The 19,732-nt window shown below is 43.2% G+C and overlaps 1 pseudogene; it reads left to right on the forward strand.

Annotated features, from left to right (window-relative positions):
- The first annotated feature begins 11,917 nt into the window (after positions 1 to 11,917).
- Positions 11,918 to 12,035, forward strand: LOC124616932 (annotated as a pseudogene).
- Positions 12,036 to 19,732: the final 7,697 nt, after the last annotated feature.

A 19,732-nucleotide genomic window follows, 5' to 3' on the forward strand; every position in this document is an offset into this window, starting at 1 on the left:
GGCAGGATTCGAACCTGCGACCGTAGCGGTCGCGCGGTTCCAGACTGTAGCGCCTAGAACCGCTCGGCCACACCGGCCTGCCTTCTACTTTAAAATAGTGTTTGTTTTCCAGTAATCGGGAACAGTTCTCGACACTCTACGTGTTTAGTTCTAGCATAAAATGCTACTTGAAAATTTACATTGCTTCATGACAGCTCCTCCACTTTTTCAAAGTTAACTGCTGACCCTGAGGAGAAGCATTTCCATTTCCTATTTTGGTAACAAGTAACCACTAAATTGAGAAGTTATAAGATGCTAAGTGCGATGTGCCAGAGAGCTGTTATATCTCTTCGAGGGCATTTCGAATCACCGCTTACCGCAATCGAAAAGTAGCTGATTAGTTGAGGAGTTAGAAGAGACTGTCACATGTGATGTGAATATTTCTGCAGGAAGTCGTAGACGGGATAACAAGACAATACTCCCCTGTAGTTTACTGCTAGTGTCAGTGATAATGCTTAATGACGGCTACTTGCTGTACATCCGGTCCGCCTTTCGACAAGGCTGTAAATTATGTGGTACGGGGGTAGTTGCGTGTCTAGGTCACATACCGGAAGGCAGCGCGCTAACTACCCTGTTACGGGTAATGGAGGGCCAGCCCGTACACGGGGCGTGTAACCCCCTCCCAGCGTCTATATATATACGTGCTGTCGTGGCATACGATGGTCCTAGGATAATTATCAGCGTCGCTACCGATCCCACTGGAGAACGGAGGTGCGCTAGTTGAATTGATGGGGCTGGAGCGTTTATAACCACGTCGGGACTCGCCCTAGATGGATGCATTTAATTCCGTTTACGACTTGAGGCAGTTGTCATTCTTTGGATAGCTTCTCTTATCGATGTCCTCACGTAGTGGATTTCAAGGATTGCCACACTTTGCATTCAAGAAATTAAACAATAGTAATGTCTTTGGATATGTAAAAAAAGTCGGCGGAATCATCATAGCATAGCTATTAACTAGAAGTCTAGCGAACGTAGCTCTTTGTACCACAAATATATTCTTCATAATAACACCCATGATTCATCTTGTATTATAGGATCATCAAGACAGGGCAGCAGTAATCATCTACGTCTTATTTAAGATAACGAGAAGTGGACTTTTTTAAATAGGGAGATCTCGCAAGTACGGAAAAATATTAGATAGAAGAAAATGTAACTTATGCAGTCTGCGTTCTGCTGAATCTTTGGTAATCTCTCGGCTGCTGAAAATTTGCTCTTCGCTAGGATCAATTACTACCTTCTCTTCTGTAAACTACTGTAGTCTAGCAAGCCGCTTTATTGTCAAGATCTCTTCAAACAGCGTACAACATTACACTTACGCGCGCCCGCTGTGGCAGGGCGGTTCTGGGCGCTTCGGTACGGAGCCACGCTGTTGCTACGGTCGCAGGTTCGAGTCCTGCCTCGGGCGTGGGTCTGTGTGATGTCCTTAGAACAGTTCTAAGGGACTGTTGACCTCGGACGTTGGGTCCCACAGTTCTTGGAGCCATTTGAATGCTTTTGCGCTTGCTGATTCAACAACATACACTACATAATTACTACCTTCTCTTCTGTAAACTACTGTAGTCTAGCAAGCCGCTTTATCGTCAAGATCTCTTCAAACAGCATACAACATTGCACTTATGCGCGCCCGCTGTGGCGGGGCGGTTCTGGGCGCTTCGGTACGGAGCCACGCTGTTCCTACGGTCGCAGCTTCGAATCCCGCCTCGGGCATGGGTCCGTGTAATGTCCTTAAGACAGTTCTAAGTCTAAGAGACTGTTGACCTCGGACAGTTCTTGAAGCCATGTGATTACGTTTAGGCTTGCTGATTGAACAAGTTTCACTACATAAGGATCACCCAGACACTGCTTTACGACTACTAGATTTATTTAGTAGTTGAACAAATTTTCGCCTGCGAGAAATCTTTCTGTTCTCACTATATCAGACTATTATAAACATTTTGGCTAGTTACAGTTGCAATCCTTTCCACTGTAAATCTCCTTTTATATTAAAACATTTCCTGTAGTATGAAGTCGATCCAGAATTTGTAATAGTTAATTCTGACGCTCACAAGGATAACTAACAGCAACGTTCGTATCAGTGTAGCGACAGTTCAGCCTTAATGGGCAATGGGTTTGCTGTATTTTGTTTCTGTACCGAGTGCTGTATTTTAATAATTTCCTATTGTACTGATGGCATTCAGCTCGTCTGCTAGGAGCTGCGTGATCTCTGTTCTTCTTCTACCGTAGATATATTTCGCGGACTGCTGCAAATTTCGGTCTTCAGTAACCATCTTGAACAATCCACATCAAAATTTGTAAGTCGCCAAAATCTTTAATACGATTACATTCAAAAATTTTATGCAAAATAAAGTTTTAAACGACTCCAGGGATCCGCTGGATTGAATAGCATAAAGCGCACGCCTGGATGAATACATTTGTTTGAAGATTCGTGCACTTATTAGCAAATTAGCTTCACGTAATGCGTTGTACTATGCCTTCAATATTTATCTGATAGTTCTAATTAAGTTTTTATTTTGACACTTCACGTTTTATAATAATTAACCGTATACATATTTCATCCGATAATCACAGTTAGTTCACACAAGCTCCCTCTTGTTAATGCTTGACTGTGATCTCACCCAGTCCACCATCATTTATTGCTACAATGTCCATAAGCTACGACCGGATGATTCTGTCCGACAGCATTCCTGGGCTTTTTGACTTTATGGCGCGTCACAGTTTCTGCAAAGTGACTTCATCGCGCTAGGCATTGACTGTCCTTCCACGCTAGAGGAACCCGCCGAGCAGATGGCCCATGCAGTCCAAGAAGACGGCTGTTATGTCCCTACCGGAACTTGTGTGGACAACACAGACGGGGGAGATGTTCTATGTTTCCACTGTTGGCTTTGCTGTTCGCCCTCCGGCTGTCGGAAATTGTCGGACGGAATCATCCTGTTGCTCAATAAAGTTCGCCCCCACACTGTCAATCTGACACTTCAGCGATTTGCCTGGGAAACACTGCAACATCTTCCGAAAGCCGGAATTTTTCACCGTATGATTTAAACATTTTTGGTGGTCTGAACAGAGTCATGGATGGATATCGGCTTCAGTCGGATGAGGAAGTGCAAGAGTGGATGCGGTTGTGCATCCGCCAGCCACACGCCTTCAAGGATACAGGAATTGGCTCTGAGCACTATGGGACTTAACATCTGAGGTCATCGGTCCCGTAGAATTTAGAACTACTTAAACCTAACTAACCTAAGGACATCATACACATCCATACCTGAGGCAGGATTCGAACCTGCGACCGTAGCGGTCGCGCGATTCCAGATTGAAGAGCCGGCCGTTGTGGCCGAGCGGTTCTAGGACCAGGGCATGCATGTGTGTGATGTCCTTAGATTAGAAAGGTTTAAGTAGTTCTAAGTTCTAGGGGACTGATGACCTCAGATGTTAAGTCCCATAGTGCTCAGAGCCATTTGAACCGAAGCGCCTAGAACCTCTCCGTCACAACTGCCGACATACAGGAATTGATCGTCTCGTCTCACTCTGGGATAACGTCTTAATGCATGTGGTGACTATTTCTGAAAGAAACCATTTCGTGGTCCTCTTCTGGAGGGTGTTCGGCTTTCATTTGACTGCTCCTCCTAGGTCAATACATGTGAAAAGAATTTAGTCAAAACATAGAACAATTAGTTAATCGTTGCATATCGGCTAATCATAACATATAATTACATGTTAATAAAATTTCCGCCTCAGTATAGGAAAGGTAATTCCAAAAAAATGTTCATAACAGAAAAAAAATAATTTAACTGATCCGTGGAAGAAGAAAATACAAAAATGTTTAGGAACAGAAAGAAACACAGCAGTATGTGCCTACAAACTAAATCAATAGAAAGTACGAAGCAACTAAAGGGGTCTGGCTTTAGGGAGAAAACTTAAAAAGTAGCAAAGGAAATGGTCGTCGCTTGGACAATTTTGGCACATAGCTTTCGAAGAAGTTCTAAAGCGTCAACATAGAGAATGTTAAAGAAATTCTCTTGTTAAACACAGTAGAGAGTGCAAACTGGTGAGTATCCAGACGTGGTAGCAGCCACTTGGTAACGTGATACAAGAAGATATCCGTGTATATTCGGATGACACAGGGGATGAAGTATCAGAAAAACTGGAAGATCTCTGATTAAACCAGGTAGAATGGATATTCAGCAATCCTACGGAAATCTCGAAAATCACAGAGCAACTAAATGAATATTTAACTTAGAGTATAGAATTTATTATATTGGACACATGTCGAAGCACGTCCAGGAGAATATCCTTCACACAAACCCGAAGATAACAAAGTTACATAAATGCGATAAATATCGCACAGTCAGCTTGGCAGTTCATGCATCAAAGATACTGATCAGTATAACATACAGAAAAAGGCAAAAGAAAATAGAATAAATCTTAGTTGACAATCGATTTTGTTTAGGGAAGATAAAGACACCACAGAGGCAGTTCTTATATCTCGCCTAACAATGGAAGCAAGAATTAACCCTTGAGTCCCAATAACATAAAGACAATTTAATCTGAAAATTGTTCACAAAAATACCCTCATCATCATAGTCAGCACCGAACCAAAGAAGAAATTGGCAAAAAATAACCAACCCATTTGTTTAAGGAGGTGGTTTCAATTTGGAACCACTGGGATACCCAGTTTTGAACCACACATCGTTTCACGAGATTTTCTTCCTAGACACAATCCCATCTCGAAAATACCATGAACTCATAATGCATAAAACGAATAATAGTCTTAATTAACAAGCAAAAATGAACCTAAAATTTAATAAATTTATGTAAGAAGTACATACTGCTTCAGTAGTTCATTTAGAAAACACAAAAGTTACAAGACTGCTACAATGCTCTACATTCTCAGAAGTGCCTTAATGCACCACTAAATGCCTCTGTCTTACGCTAGCATAGGTAGCTGCATGCGAAAGGCACTGGCGCCACAATAAATAAATAAATAAATAAAATGATGGCTCTAAGCAGAAACTGCTTGTACTCAAAGACTAAGAACACTGGTAGATTTAGAAGATGAGTTCGAGAACGTAAAATGGTGCAAGGTGTTTGAAATGATCAGAAAAGTTGGCTGCACATTACGTTCAAGAACCAAAAAAGAACAGGTCGGATAGAGCGGAGAACGCAGAGATGCAATATTTCTCTTGTACTGTTCAACATCTCTTTAGAAGAAGCAATGAAGGAAGTACAAGAAAGGCTCAGAAATGGGATCAAAATTACTGTTGAAAGAATTTCAAAGATAAAAATCGCTGATGATATTGATGTCATTTTTCAAAGTGAGGAAGAATTTCAAAACTTGTTGAAGAGATTGAATATGCTTATGGGCATAGTAACGCATGGCGGTCCGAGTAAGGACATACAAGGCAGGATAACACAGAGGAACACAGCATTCCTTGTCAAGAGATGTTTACTAGTTTCAAATGTAGGCCTGCAGGTTTTAGCCTCTACAGCCGTCTGTGATACCATGGAAATTATTCCCTGATGTCTTAACAGATGTCCTGCCATTCTGTCCGTTCTTCTTGTCAGTGTTTTCCATATATTCCTTTCCTCGCCGATTCTGCGCAGAACCTCCGGATTCCGTACGGTATCAGTCCAGATAATTTCCAACGTTCTTCTGTAGTACCACATCTCAAATGCTTCGATTCTCTTCTTTTCTGGTTTATCCCCAGTCCATGTTTCACTGCCATACAGTGCTGTTCTCTAATCGTACACAAATTAAGGCCCACGTTTGATACTAGTAGTCTTCTCTGGGCCAGGTAAGTCCTTTTGGCCAGTGCTGGTCTGCTTTTTATATCCTCCTCTCTCCGTCCGACGTGGGCTATTTTGCTGCCCAGCCAGGAGAATTCCTTAACTTCGTCTACTTCGTGATAATCAATACTGATGTGATCACCAACCCTGATGTTAAGTTTCTCGCTGTTCTCATTTCTGCTATTTCTCGTTACTTTCGTCCTCCTTCGATTTATTCTCAGTCCATATTGTGTACTCATTAGCCTGTTAATCCCATTCAGCAGATTCTGTAATTCTTATTCACCTTCACTTCAGCGAATGTCATCATTGATATCCTTTCACCTTGAACTTTAATCCCACTTTTATTTTATTTTTGTCGTTGCTTCTTTGATGTACAGATTGAACAGTAGGGGCAACAGACTACATCCCTGTCTTACACCCTTTATAATCCGAGTACTTCGTTCTTGGACTTCCACTCTTACTGTTCCCTTTTGACTCTTCTACATGTTGTATGTTACGGCTCTTGTACATAATGTATATTTCCCCTCTTTCCCTATAGCTTACCTCTATATTTCTCAGAATTTCGAACTTCTTGATCTATTTGACATTGTCGAATGCTGTTTCCAGGTCGACAAATCCTGTGAACGTGTCTTGATTTTTTTTAATTTTTTTTTTTAGTCTTGCTTCCACCCGCAATTTCAGAACTGCCTCTCTTGTGCCCTTAGCTTTCCTAATGCCAAACTGATCGTCATTTAAGATATCCTCAGTTTTCTTTTCCATTCTCCTGTATGTTATTATTGTCAGAAACTTGGATGCATCAGCTGTTATGCTGATTGTGCGATAATTCTCGCACTTTGCGGATCTTGCAATCTTCGGAACTGTGCGGATGATGTTTCCCAATACGTAGATGGTATATAGCCAGACTCATACATTCTACACGCCAACGTGAATAATCATTTTTTTGTCACTTCCCCCAATGATTTTAGAAATTCTGATGCAGTGTTATCTATCCTTCTTGCCTTATTCGCTCTTCAGTCATCCAAAGCTCTTTTAGACTCTGATTCTTAACTGGATCCCCTATCTCTTCTAAATCGACTTCTCTTTCTTTTTCTATGGTATCAGACATATCTCCCCCCTCATAGAGGCTTTCAATGTACTTTTTCCACCTATCCACTCTCTCCTCTGCATTTTACAGTGGAATTCCCGTTGCACTCTTCATGTTACCACCCATGCCTTTAATTTCACTTCATGTCGTTGTGACTTTTCTTCTGATAGTCATTTCCTTTTCGATTTCTTCACATTTTTCATGCAGGCATTTCACCTTATCTTCCCTGCACTTCCTGTTTAATTAATTCCTAAGTGACTTGTATTTCTGTATTACTGTACTTCCTCGAACATTTTGGTACTTCCCTTTTTCATCGATCTGCTGTTGTATTTCGTCTGTTACCCACATTTCCTTCGCATTTACCTTCTTTGTATGTATGTTTTTCTTTCCGACTTCTGTGATTGCCCTTTTTTTAGATGTCTATTCCTCTTCAACTAAACTACTTACTCAACAATTCCTTATCGCGATATCTACAGCTTCAGAGAACTTCAAGCATCTTTCTTCATTGCTTAGTACTTCCGTATCCCATTCCATTGCCCTTTGTTTCTTCCTGACTAGACTCTTAAACTTCAGCTTACTCTTCATCACCACTAAACTGTGATCTGAGTCTATATCTGCTACTGGATATGCCTTACAATGTGTCTGATTTCGGAATCTCTGTCTGACCATGATATAATCTAACTGAAATCTTCCCCTATCTGCCAGACTTTCCCAAGTTTACCGTCTCCTTTTGTAATTCTTGAACAGAGTATTCACTGTTACTAGCTGAAATATATTGCAGAACTCACTTAGCATTTCTCCTCTCTTATCACAATTGCCAAGCCCATGTTTTCCCGTCACCCTTTCCTCTACTCCTTCCCCTACAATCGCATTTCAATCCCCCATGACTGTTAGGTTTCCATCTTGCTTTACGTAATGAATTACCCGTTCACTGTCCTCATATACTTTCGTTATCTCTTAAACAGAGAAGTAACACATTTTGTGAAATTTTACGTGTTACTAACTAGGAGAGAATTATATAGTTTCATATGTTCACTTTGGTAGTTTAGTTTTTTAATTTATTTGTGTTAGTTTCATATCCAATACAAAGTTCTTGCGTTTTCGTTTGTGTCGGAAAGTAACCTATTTGGGTGACATATTGCAAGTTTCTAATCAGGAGCGAATAACTTGGTGCTGTGTGCTTTGGTAGTTTAGTTGTTGAATCTCTGCATGTTAATCTTAATAGATAAATTTCTTGCGTTTTCGTCGATATCTACAGTAGAGTTCCGCTGCGCGTATCTGTAGTCCATTGTTTGTCTGTGTAGTGTAGTTTACCACGGTCTTTAGTATGAAAGGGACATTGATTGCTGTATGCAGATGCAAGCCGAGCTGGTGACACTTCCCTTTCAGCTCCAGGCTACGCTGGCTTCGGTTACACAGCCTGTATGTTAAGATTAATCTCTGGAGTTCTTGTAAGGACTTTGATATGGGTCCCATTAATAGATTTGCTCACAAGGAGGATTTGTGTATCCAGTTTATAAACATTTGGTGCAGATCGGCTGAACTATGACGAATTAAAATCACTCATCGCCATGGAAACGATGCCATTGCTATCTAATGGAGAATGGCAGAACTCCTCGGAATCATCGAAACATAAATGTAAATCCTCGCTCAGGAAATGCCGTAGGGATTTTGATACAGGCTTCATTAATAGATATACTGACTCAGGAGGAAGGTTTACAAAAACAGGAGAGAGGGTTCAGGCCTCTCGTATGCAGAGGCAGGCTGGTGAGAGCTACCACTACCTGGAGGCCGAGGCAAGCTACCGTCGACGTTCTAAATCATCTATGGTGCAGGAAATACCAAATATTAAACTAATAACATATTTTTTTCGTGTAGCGTTAATTCTTAAGGAGTGTGAAGGGAAATGCTGGTGAAGGACACACAGAAAAGGTAGGTCACAGGGACTGACGCTGCAGTCGGTTGGTTGGTAAGTGGTCGTAACTCACGCTGAATGGCGGTGAAATCCAGTGGACAGGGCAGCGTGGTAACTCGCAGCTCCCATCATTGCCACAAGCTGTCACTTCAAATGTCAATTAAATATGGAACAAATTACATTCGTGTCACCTGAGACCTTCCTTGGCATGTGCTACTTAAAACACTTATGTAAAAGTGTTGATATTCGCTTATGCAACATGTTATTTTAATTTGAATAATAACCCTACGCAATGGTCCATAAACAAAATTGTCGCTGACCGGCCACAGATAAAGCTATCCGTATGAAGCCCGGTCAGGTCACTGGGTACTAATCCATTGGCAGAATTGAACTGTGGGTTCAAAATCATTTGACCCCATTGTTTGCACATGTTGTGTACGATTTAGGAGCGAAATTTCTGCTCCATCAACACTCTCTACAGTACGTGCACTACTGACCATTAAAATTGCTACACCACGAAGACGACGTGCTTCAGACGTGAAATTTAACCGACAGGAAGAAGATGCTGTGATATGCAAATGATTAGCTTTTCACAGCATTCCCACAAGGTTGGCGTCGGTGGCGACACCTACAACGTGCTGACGTGGGGAAAGTTTCCAACCGATTTCTCATACACAAACAGAAGTTGACCGGCGTTGCCTGGTGAAACGTTGTTGTGATGCCTCGTGTAAGGAGGAGAAATGCTTACCATCACGTTTCAGACTTTGATAAAGGTCGGATTGTAGTCTATTGTAGCGGTTTATCGTATCGCGACATTGCTGGTCGCGTTGGTCGAGATCCAATGACTGTTAGCACAATATGGAATCGGTTGGTTCAGGAGGGTAATACGGAACGCCGTGCTGGATCCCAACGGCCTCGCATCTCTAGCAGTCGAGATGACAGGCATCTTACCCGCATTGCTGTAACGGATCGTGCAACCACGTCTCGATTCCTTAGTCAACAGATGGGGACGCTTGCAAGACAACAACCATCTGCACGAACAGTTCGACGACGTTTGCAGCAACATGGACTATCAGCTCGGAGACCGTGGCTGCGGTTACCCTTGACGCTGCATCACAGACACGAGCGCCTGCGATGGTGTACTCAACGACGAACCTGGGTGCACGAACGGCAAAACGTAATTTTTTTTCCGGATGAATCCAGATTCTGTTTACAGCATCATGATGGTCGCATCCGTGTTTGGCGACGTCGCGGTGAACGCACATTGGAAGCGTGTATTCGCCATCGCCATTCGGGCGTATCACCCGGCGTGATGGTATGGAGTGCCATTGGTCGCACGTCTCGGTCACCTCTTATTCGCATTGACGGCACTTTGAACAGTGGACGTTAAATTTCAGATGTGTTACGACCCGGGGCTCTACCCTTCAATCGATCCCTGCGAAACCCTACATTTCAGCAGGAAAATGCACGACCGCATGTTGCAGATCCTGTACGGGTCTTTCTGGATACAGAAAATGTTCGGCTGCTACCCTGGCCAGCACATTCTCCAGATCTCTCACCAATTGAAAACGTCTGGTCAGTGGTGGCCGAGCAACTGGATCGTCACAATACGCCAGTCACTACTCTTGATGAACTGTGGTATCGTGTTGAAGCTGCGTGGGCAGCTGTACCTGTACACGCCATCCAAGCTCTGTTTGCTTCAATGCCCAGGCGTATCAAGGCCGTTATTACGGCCAGAGGTGGTTGTTCTGGGTACCGATTTCTCAGGATCTATGCACCCAAATTGCGTGAAAATGTAATCACATGTCAGTTCTAGTATAATATATTTGTCCAGTGAATACCCTTTTATCATCTGCATTTCTTCTTGGTGTAGCAATTTTAATGGCCAGTAGTGTAATTTGAAGAGTCCGTTTCATGTGCAATTTGATGTGAGATTATTAACGAATCTTCTCCGGTACTGTCCAACAACATCTTTTCATTTTATACGATGGGCAGACTAAAACTGGGCTCAAAAATAGGTTATGCACATTAAGTTAGGCAACCCTACTTACATCCGTTCCCCGCAAACCATCCGCTGGTAGGAGGCGCACTAGGCTAGACGCCTCTGCTCTCCTTTTGAGGCCTCCACCTGTGTTTTCCGCCCTACCGAGTGCAGTACACGGTCGATGCGTGCATGTGCTCGAACTGTCGTCACGAGGGTGTTTCCTCATGTCCCTCTAGCGTCGAATTTGTGGCCTTAGCACTCTTACGGGGACCACACCTTCTTCCTTTGGCAATTGAATTATGATACCTTCAACGGTTTTCATTTTGCAGCCTACAGCTCGTTTCTTTTTGAATGATTTTAATACACAGGGTGTGGTAGCTAAGATGGGTCACCCGAAATGCATTCAGAAGGACTCCATTTATCGATGTGTGGATTCCACCAAGCTATAGCGGACAGTATGGTGAATTGCCTGACGTTCGCAAGTAATTTTTATCATTTACAGTCGCCGAATTATGGTACCAACTTTGTTTGTTTCTAATGGAAAAGAATACTCGTACTTTTTTTCTGTCATGTGAAAGAATTTTCTAAGAGAAGTTCAATGTAGAACATGTATAGGACTTGATAGAATAAAGATAAACTAAACCCCGCCCGAACAGGCTTCGGAAGGCCTAGTGATACAGACGGATCACCGTCGTCATTCTCAGCCGATAGGCAGCATTGGGAGCGGATATGGAGGGACATGTGGACAGCACACTGCTCTCCCTGCCGTTGTCAGTTTTCATGACCGGAGCCGCTACTTCTCAATCAAGTAACTCCTCAATTGGCGTCACACGGGCTGAGTGCATCCCGCTTGCCAAAGGAGCTCGCCAGATCCGGGCGGTCACCCCCGGACTGCCATTCCAAGTGCTGTCATTGCAACTGCTCAAAATGTTGACCTTGAGCACTGCTACATGCCTTAAAGCGATTATGGAGAAACAATACTGCACACTGAATTTCATCTACAGGTGACGCCAGCACAGGCCTGTGTTATAAGGCGTTTCATGTCCTTCAGGAGTCGTCAGTGTTTCGTAATAGCTCTCTCGTTATAATTTCCGTCACGGTTAATAGTGCAAGGGGCAACGGCCTTACCACTGTGGATACACTGGTTCCCGTCAGATCACCGAAGTTAAGCGCTGTCGGGCGTGGCCGGCACAGGGATGGGTGACCATCCGGGCCACCACGCGCTGTTGCCATTTTTCGGGGTGCACTCAGCCTCGTGAGGAGCTACTCGACCGAATAGTAGCGGCTCCGGTCAAAGAAAACCATCATAACGACCAGGAGAGCGGTGTGCTGCCCACGCGCTCCTCCTATCCGCATTCTCAGCTGAGGATGACCCGGCGGTCGGATGGTCCCGATGGGGCACTTGTGGTCTGACGACGGAGTGCTTAATAGTGCAAATTTTCAAGTTTGGTGAGTGTGCAGACAGTTTTGCGTTTCATGAACGATCGTTCCAATGCTGTCCGTTTTGTCATTACAAGTGTGGAATGGGAGGGATAAAAAAAATGGTTCAAATGGCTCTAAGCACTATGGGGCATAACATCAGAGATCATCAGTCCCCTAGACTTAGAACTACTTAAACCTAACTAACCTAAGGACATCACACACATCCATGCCCGAGGCAGGATTCGAACCTGTTACCGTAGCAGCAGCCCGGTTCCGGACTGCAGCGCCTAGAACCACTCGGCAGGGATATCCCTCATGTCGGTACCAGGCTGATGGTCTTATGTCTAGTGAGATGTTTTCCAATAACTGCGGCAGCAGAATGTCTCAGAAACTCGAGATACTTTAGTGCGTTTAGTTTCCCATCATTTAAACTGGAACCAGTGACAAATGCCTTGAAAAACACGCACGAAAAATCAATAGACCAAGAGCGTTGTTTTTATCGATTTCTTTGCGTCAAGCGTGGACTTTCAGCTGACAATTAGCGCATATTGCGAAGGTTGACTTCTCCTTGGTTTGTAAATGCTGCTTCTTCCTCGAACACAATTTTGCATCGATAGGCCGCATCCTTTTGCACTTTTCGTAGCTAACATTTGGAAACTGTAATCAGTTTTGGAAATTAATGCCGTTAAGTTGTAGTCGCAGTGCAGAGTGAAGAGGATGCAGTACAATGGAGTATAGTACTGCTTCTCATACTACCCAGATGGCTCTTAGTGACATTTACATTGTGTATTACAGTTGGCAAAATATCAGTTTCATTTCTTTCATCAGCTGCTCTTCGTTTCCTCACCGTATTTTATTCTCCACACTTCAACTTCCCTGAACTTGTTTTATAATGTTCGCAAAGACTGGTCATGAGTACTTGGCACGACCCTATTAGCACAAAACCACGCCGCCGCTCTAATAGTTTCGAGGCATTCGCCTTAACCAATATCCACATTTTCGACTGTCGTATACGTTGTGAATAACTCAGCACCCTTACAGCAAGTTATGTGATTGCTACGTAAGAATATCACAGGCTGGCGGGCTTCAAATGCACAGGTAAAAACAAGCGTGAGTTACGTGTTTGTTCACAGTTGGTGTCAAAGAGCAGACGCTTGTGGAACCTCTTCTTCTCAGGGCGGGACAATTGTTTGCGGCAATGTTATCTTGTTACTTGTTGATCAAGTCCCATACATGTTACGTCGTTGAAGTTCTCTTAGAAGCTTTTCTCAAATGTCAGGGGATAAAGTGGACAGTTTAATTAGAAACAAATGAAATCGGTGTCATAATTCGGCGACTGTAAACGATAAAGATAGCTTGCGAACTTCAGCATATTCGCCACATTGCCCCCTATAAATTGGCGAGAACCACACCTCGATATATTTATTTATTCTGGGTATACCGGGTGATCAAAAAGTCATTATAAATTTGAAATCTTAATAAACCACAGAATAATGTAAATAGAGAGATAAAAATTGACACACATGCTTGCAATGACATGGGGTTTTATTAGAACAAAAAAAAAAAAAAAAGTTCACAAAATGTCCGACAGATGGCGCTGGACAGCAAAACGTTAGTGACTGCGCATGACAATCGTGTATAAAAGGAGCTGTAATGAGAGAGAAAAGGCGCTTTTAGTGAAGCTGTATTATCAGAATGGGGAATGTGCTAGTTCAGCGTTACGATCCTATCGCCATAGGAAGGGGCCTCGAACGGGTAAAGATCCGTTGACAAATGCAGCTGTGGCGAGAATGATTTCGAAGTTCGAAGCCACGGGTTGTTTAGACGATAGACCCCGTAGTGCCCGACCGAGCACAAGGCGTAACGCTGCCGAGACAGTTCAGGAAGAAATGGAGACTGTAGCGGGTTCGTTTATGCACGGGGAAGTCAGCGCTCGTGCAGTCTCACGTCGCACCGGCATTCCATACACTACTGTTTGGTTGGCACTTAGGCGTACCCTCCGATGCTATCCGTACAAAATCCATCGGCATCATGAACTGTTAGCTGGCGATTTAGTGAAGCGAAGGGCATTTGCGGTGTGGCCGTTTCAAAAGATGGCGGAAGATGACGATTGGTTGAGTAATGTGTTGTGGGCCGACGAAGCTCATTTCACGCCCCGAGGGTCTGTCAACGCTCACAACTGCAGAGTTTGGGGTACCGAAAATCGTAGAACTGACGTGGAAACTCCATTGCACGACGAGAAAGTCGCGGTATGGGTTGGATTTACCACATCTACCGTTGTCAGCCCTTTTTTCTTCGGGGAAATGCGTGATTCTGGTTTTGTAACTGCTACCGTGACGGGTGAGAGGTAAGCCGATATGTTACAGAATCGCATCATCCCCAGCCTGGTTGATAAACACCTGCTGGAACGTACGATGTTTATGCAGGATGGCGCTCCACCCCATATTGCCAGACGCGTGAAGGATCTGTTGCGCGCGTCGTTTGGTGATGAGCGTGTGCTCAGCCGCCACATTCGTCATGCTTGGCCTCCCAGGTCCCCAGACCTCAGTCCGTGCGATTATTGGCTTTGGGTTTACCTGAAGTCGCAAGTGTATCGTGATCGACCGACATCTCTAGCGATGCTGAAAGACAACATCCGACGCAAATGCCTCACCATAACTCCGGACATGCTTTACAGTGCTGTTCACAACATTATTCCTCGACTACAGCTATTATTGAGGAATGATGGTGGACATATTGAGCATTTCCTGTAAAGAACATCATCTTTGCTTTGTCTTACTTTGTTATGCTAATTATTGCTATTCTGACCAGATGAAGCGCCATCTCTCGGACATTTTTTGAACTTTCATTTTTTTTGTTCTAATAAAACCCCATGTCATTCCAAGCATGTGTGTCAATTTTTACCTCTCTATCTACATTATTCCGTGATTTATTCAGTTTTAAAATGTGTACTGACTTTTTGATCACCCGGCATGTATTGTGGCCTGTCTCAGCTGTCTCATCCTGTATAGTAAAACCGAGATGTGTGATACCGTAGACTCCCGATGTTCTCTCTGTACTTTTGGTGTCAACGAACCGTCCTTTCAGGTTACGGTAGTAATATTTCTACGAGGGGCGTCCAGAAAGTAAGTTTCGCGAAATGGAAACGACTATGAAAATCCGATAAAGCTTTGCACAGATGTGTTGGGTAGTGTCTCTAGTATGACCCCAGATAGCATCACGTCGCTCTTCTCATTTATGAGCTCACAGTGAGCGCGTAAAGATGTCTAGAAAATAGTATCTCCCGCAAAGTACGAGGGCCTGGTGAGAAATTTCGCCTGAAGCTATGCAGCCAACATTACATAACTGTCGTGCTATTTCTTCTTCAAGATAATTCTTAGCCGCATTCTGCAGGGGCAATGAAGATGCTCCTGCATCGTTTTCAATTGGAAATCTTTGATTACCCACAATACATCCTGTAATTGTCTCCCTCTGAGTTTCATCTCTGGTCACATGAACTGCTGTCTATGAAGACAACATTTTGGCACAGACAACGAGCTGTAGACCAGCGTGGAGAATTGGCGGAAAGCACTGGCGGCTGCCTTCTATGATGAGGGTATTGAAAAGTTGGTACAACGCTACGACAAATGTCAAAGTCAGAACGGTGACTCCGTAGAGAAGTAGCTGGAAGGTGTAGCTAACTGTACCAAATAAAAGATTTCTGATAATCACTGCGGTTTCCATTTCGCGATCAATCGGAACTAACTTTCTGGACAGGCCTCGTATATCAGATAATAACTTAAAATCGAAATTAGTCGAAAATAATAAAAAATTATTAATTTGACTTCAATCATTTTAATATAACTTTTTTGAATCTTTTCAACTTTATTTCCACCACTCATTTCTTGTACTGGACGTTGGTAGGATCTATACAACGAAGATTTAACGACAGACTAACGTGATTTTTAGATTCCTTTATGAATCAGTGCAACGATAGCCTCATTGTCGCAGACGTCACGCGAAGTGAAAATCCCTGTCAGGGAGACATCGGGCGTCGGGAATCCAGGCCCAGCCCGAGCTTTTACACCAGTATTGGGTTTTAATAACGCACGATAATTAATTTTCGCATGCAAGAATTTAATTTCATTACGACCAACGTGTCTATCGCTTCGTCCAAAACGTTAATTAGACGGAGGCCTTTCTCGCAACAAGTTTATTAACTTCTTCGTCGACTTTAATATTTCCTGGAAACAGCAACAGGAGAAGAAGTTCACCTCCGAAAGATACAAGTTCTGAACTGTCCCGCCTTCACGCACTATTACCGGCCCTTTAAGGGCTCGCCTCTTCAATTAGGAACGCAGCAATAGTTTCGACTGCGGTAGACGTTAATAGCTCATTAGTGTTCATTTCAGTCTCGACTGAATATTAAACGCCCTAAGAGCGCCTCAACAAACACGAAAATCGGTTTTCAGATTAGCAGAAGAGTGTTATTACGGAGAAAACTCGCGGGAATTAGTGCTCCCTGCATTACGCGATACACAAATTTAAGTTATTCGACCTCGGCCGTAAAACTTACGTTCGGCGGAACATGTTTAGTAATGGATAACGGATGCTTTCAACGAGGTACTTAAGAAGCACTTGTCTGCTTCTGGGACTTATCTGGCCTAATTTAAGCGTACTAATTGTGGTTTGATAAGAGCAGGGCAGAAATGAAAACATGAAAGGGCTTCGACTGAAGTATAAGTGGAACCCAGAAGTATTTGGAATTTGATGGCTAACCTCTTTACACTTTTTTTTTTTTTTTTTTGAGAGAAGGATAAGAAGTAGGAATGGCTGAATCACTCCATAAAAATCTATGAACGATTTGTTAGTAATACGGGATCTTTATAAATTATGTTTACAGCTTAAGACTTTAATACCTTTAAAACTACACTAGTTGTTAACAAATGATTTTCAACATGTGATAAGTGATAAAGTTTTGTTTCCCTCTTTCATACACGTCAGTGTATGCACCCTTAATAGCAGTGAAAACGTCTAATCGGAATTCCATTTCTCTACACGTACGGTTCATGACTTCCTCAGTGACACGTTCAAACTCATTGCGAAAGCTTTCAAGTCCTGTAGGTCTCTAACCTTTATTCGGTGCAGCAGCTCCTTTACAAAAAACCCCAGGAAGAAGTCTAGCGGTCTGAGATCAGGGGATGATAGCTGCCATCTCGTCCAATCCACCTATCTGGAAACTTTTCGTACGTGCTGGAATAGGACAACAGGTTGCAGGTGTTCCAATTGTGGCACAGCAATCTCTTGTGACGTGTCCGGGCAAACACCACCGTTGACGGCAGACTCGACGAAAAATAGTGTCTCAACGATGCAATTGTGATCATTCCGCATCAGTCATTGACCTTGGGACTATCCCCTTCAATTTCAAGTATAACGCGAGGACACTGTGAACACCAGATACGAACGTTATGACGATTCAATTTGCCGGATTTATGAAACGATACCTCATAGGAAAAACAGATCTTTTAGAAAAAGTGATTGTTTGCGTCAATCTTGGTTAGCATATTCACTGAAAACTGTTCGCACTGAGGTTTGTCCGTAGGCTTTAATGCCTGAAGCAACTGCACCTAGTAGGGATATAGCTGTTAGTTCTTATGCAAGACGTTGTGCATTGCTGATCGTCTCATTTCCAACTCTCTGTCCGCCGTACGCACCGATTTTGTCATCCTCCTTTCATGAACCTGTCGTATCTTGTCGGCGTCTGAAACAGATGGGCGACCCGTCCTCTCTTTACGCAGCACACTACCTGATTCCATATATTGCATACGCCAAGCTCAAATAGTTGCTCGGGACGGTGGTTGCCTAACATACCGGGTTCGAAAGCTTCGTTGCACTTGGGTATGGGGCGTCGTCAATATGAACCAGGCCACACAGATCTTTCTCCACACACTGAGCTTTCTCCCGTGACGCTCACATTTTATCAGGTTTTCAAGTTCAGTTTTGCGTCATAGCTGGGTCACATTTTGAAAACCATTTGTTAATAACTCATGTAGTGGTTCAAATGGCTCTAAGCACTATGGGACTTAACATCTGAGGTCATCAGTCTCCTAGACTTAGGACTACTTAAACCTAACTAACCAAGGGCATCACACACATCCATGCCCGAGGCAGGATTCGAACCTGCGACCGTAGCAGCGTTGCGGTTCTGGACTGAAGCGCCTAGAACCGCTAGGCCACAATGGCCGGCTATCTCGTATAGTGCTAAGGTTACTAGCCTTAAGCCGTAAAGATAATTTATGGACATCCTGTATATTTTTCTCGCTCGTAAGATATTTTTATTAATATACGACCGGTTTCAATGCCTTTTGCTGCTCATGACAGTCCAATACACACTGATGCGCTATTCGCAGGCAAGCACGTCGTACCTTATGGTGGCACATTGGCATGCGCTAGGAAAAATACTTTGCGATCGGCAACGAAAACTTTATATGATGAGCAGTAGTGCGATAGCTGCATCCAGGCAACGATGCCATCATTGGAATGATTGGATTAATTGTTTAAGATGTTACAGAAATGAAAGGTAGCAAAGGCACACCTTTGTCATTAATAACATATGTAAGCCACTAGACTTTTCAAAACAATAATTGCATTATACATGTACAGCTTTTTCGCATATCGACAGACAAGTGCAGAGATGACAATAGAAAAATGCATATTGTCCTTAAACTGAATTCCCATTCAAATTGAACAAATAAAAATGGATTCCTGAAGTGTCTCCACGACGGCATAATACCATTGTGAAAAGACTAAAGAAACTGTGGGTCCAGACACAACAATAAAGATTACAGTCGCTACGGAGAACCATTCCTACGTTGCGAAACTGTAGATTTCAGGCTCGGGGGTTTTCTGCTTACAATTTTGAATTAAACGCAATCGAAAATCTCAGAAAATTGCACAGCCTTTTTACAAACAGCAACACTGCTTCATCTCTAGCTATTGCCGTAAAATTTCGCCAAGACTGACTGGTTCGGTGCTATCTGCCACTATATTCTCCCATGTGCCAATCTAATATTATTCTCGAACTGGATCTTATGCACAGAATCCTCACTGATCAATCGGATACAATCCACCTGTGGTCTAGGTAGTCGGCACGGTAGTTCAGCGTATTTTCATTCAGAGGGTTAGCTGCCCTCTGTAATAAAAAAACCGAGTGAATGGATCAACGATGAACTTGAACGGGTATCAAGAACTAACGCAACGAAAAGTAAGGAAAAATGAGATTAAAAGAAGTTTTGCGTCTTAGTTTAGTTTTCAAAACGTCCTTGGTCCTGGGTTCGAACCCTGCCCCCACATAAATTCTGAACAAATAAAACAGCATTGGCGACCAAAGATATCCGACATAAGAAGTCACCCTCAGTTAGCCTTGTCAAACATTGCTGAAGATCGGACAGAGGTTTAGGGCATTCTCTTGCCCCCGTGGTGGGAAACTGCCCCTAAAGGAGGAAAAATCAGCAATGATCAACGGCAT

Source organism: Schistocerca americana, chromosome 5 (genome assembly GCF_021461395.2).
Source record: "Schistocerca americana isolate TAMUIC-IGC-003095 chromosome 5, iqSchAmer2.1, whole genome shotgun sequence".
NCBI lineage: Eukaryota > Metazoa > Arthropoda > Insecta > Orthoptera > Acrididae > Schistocerca > Schistocerca americana.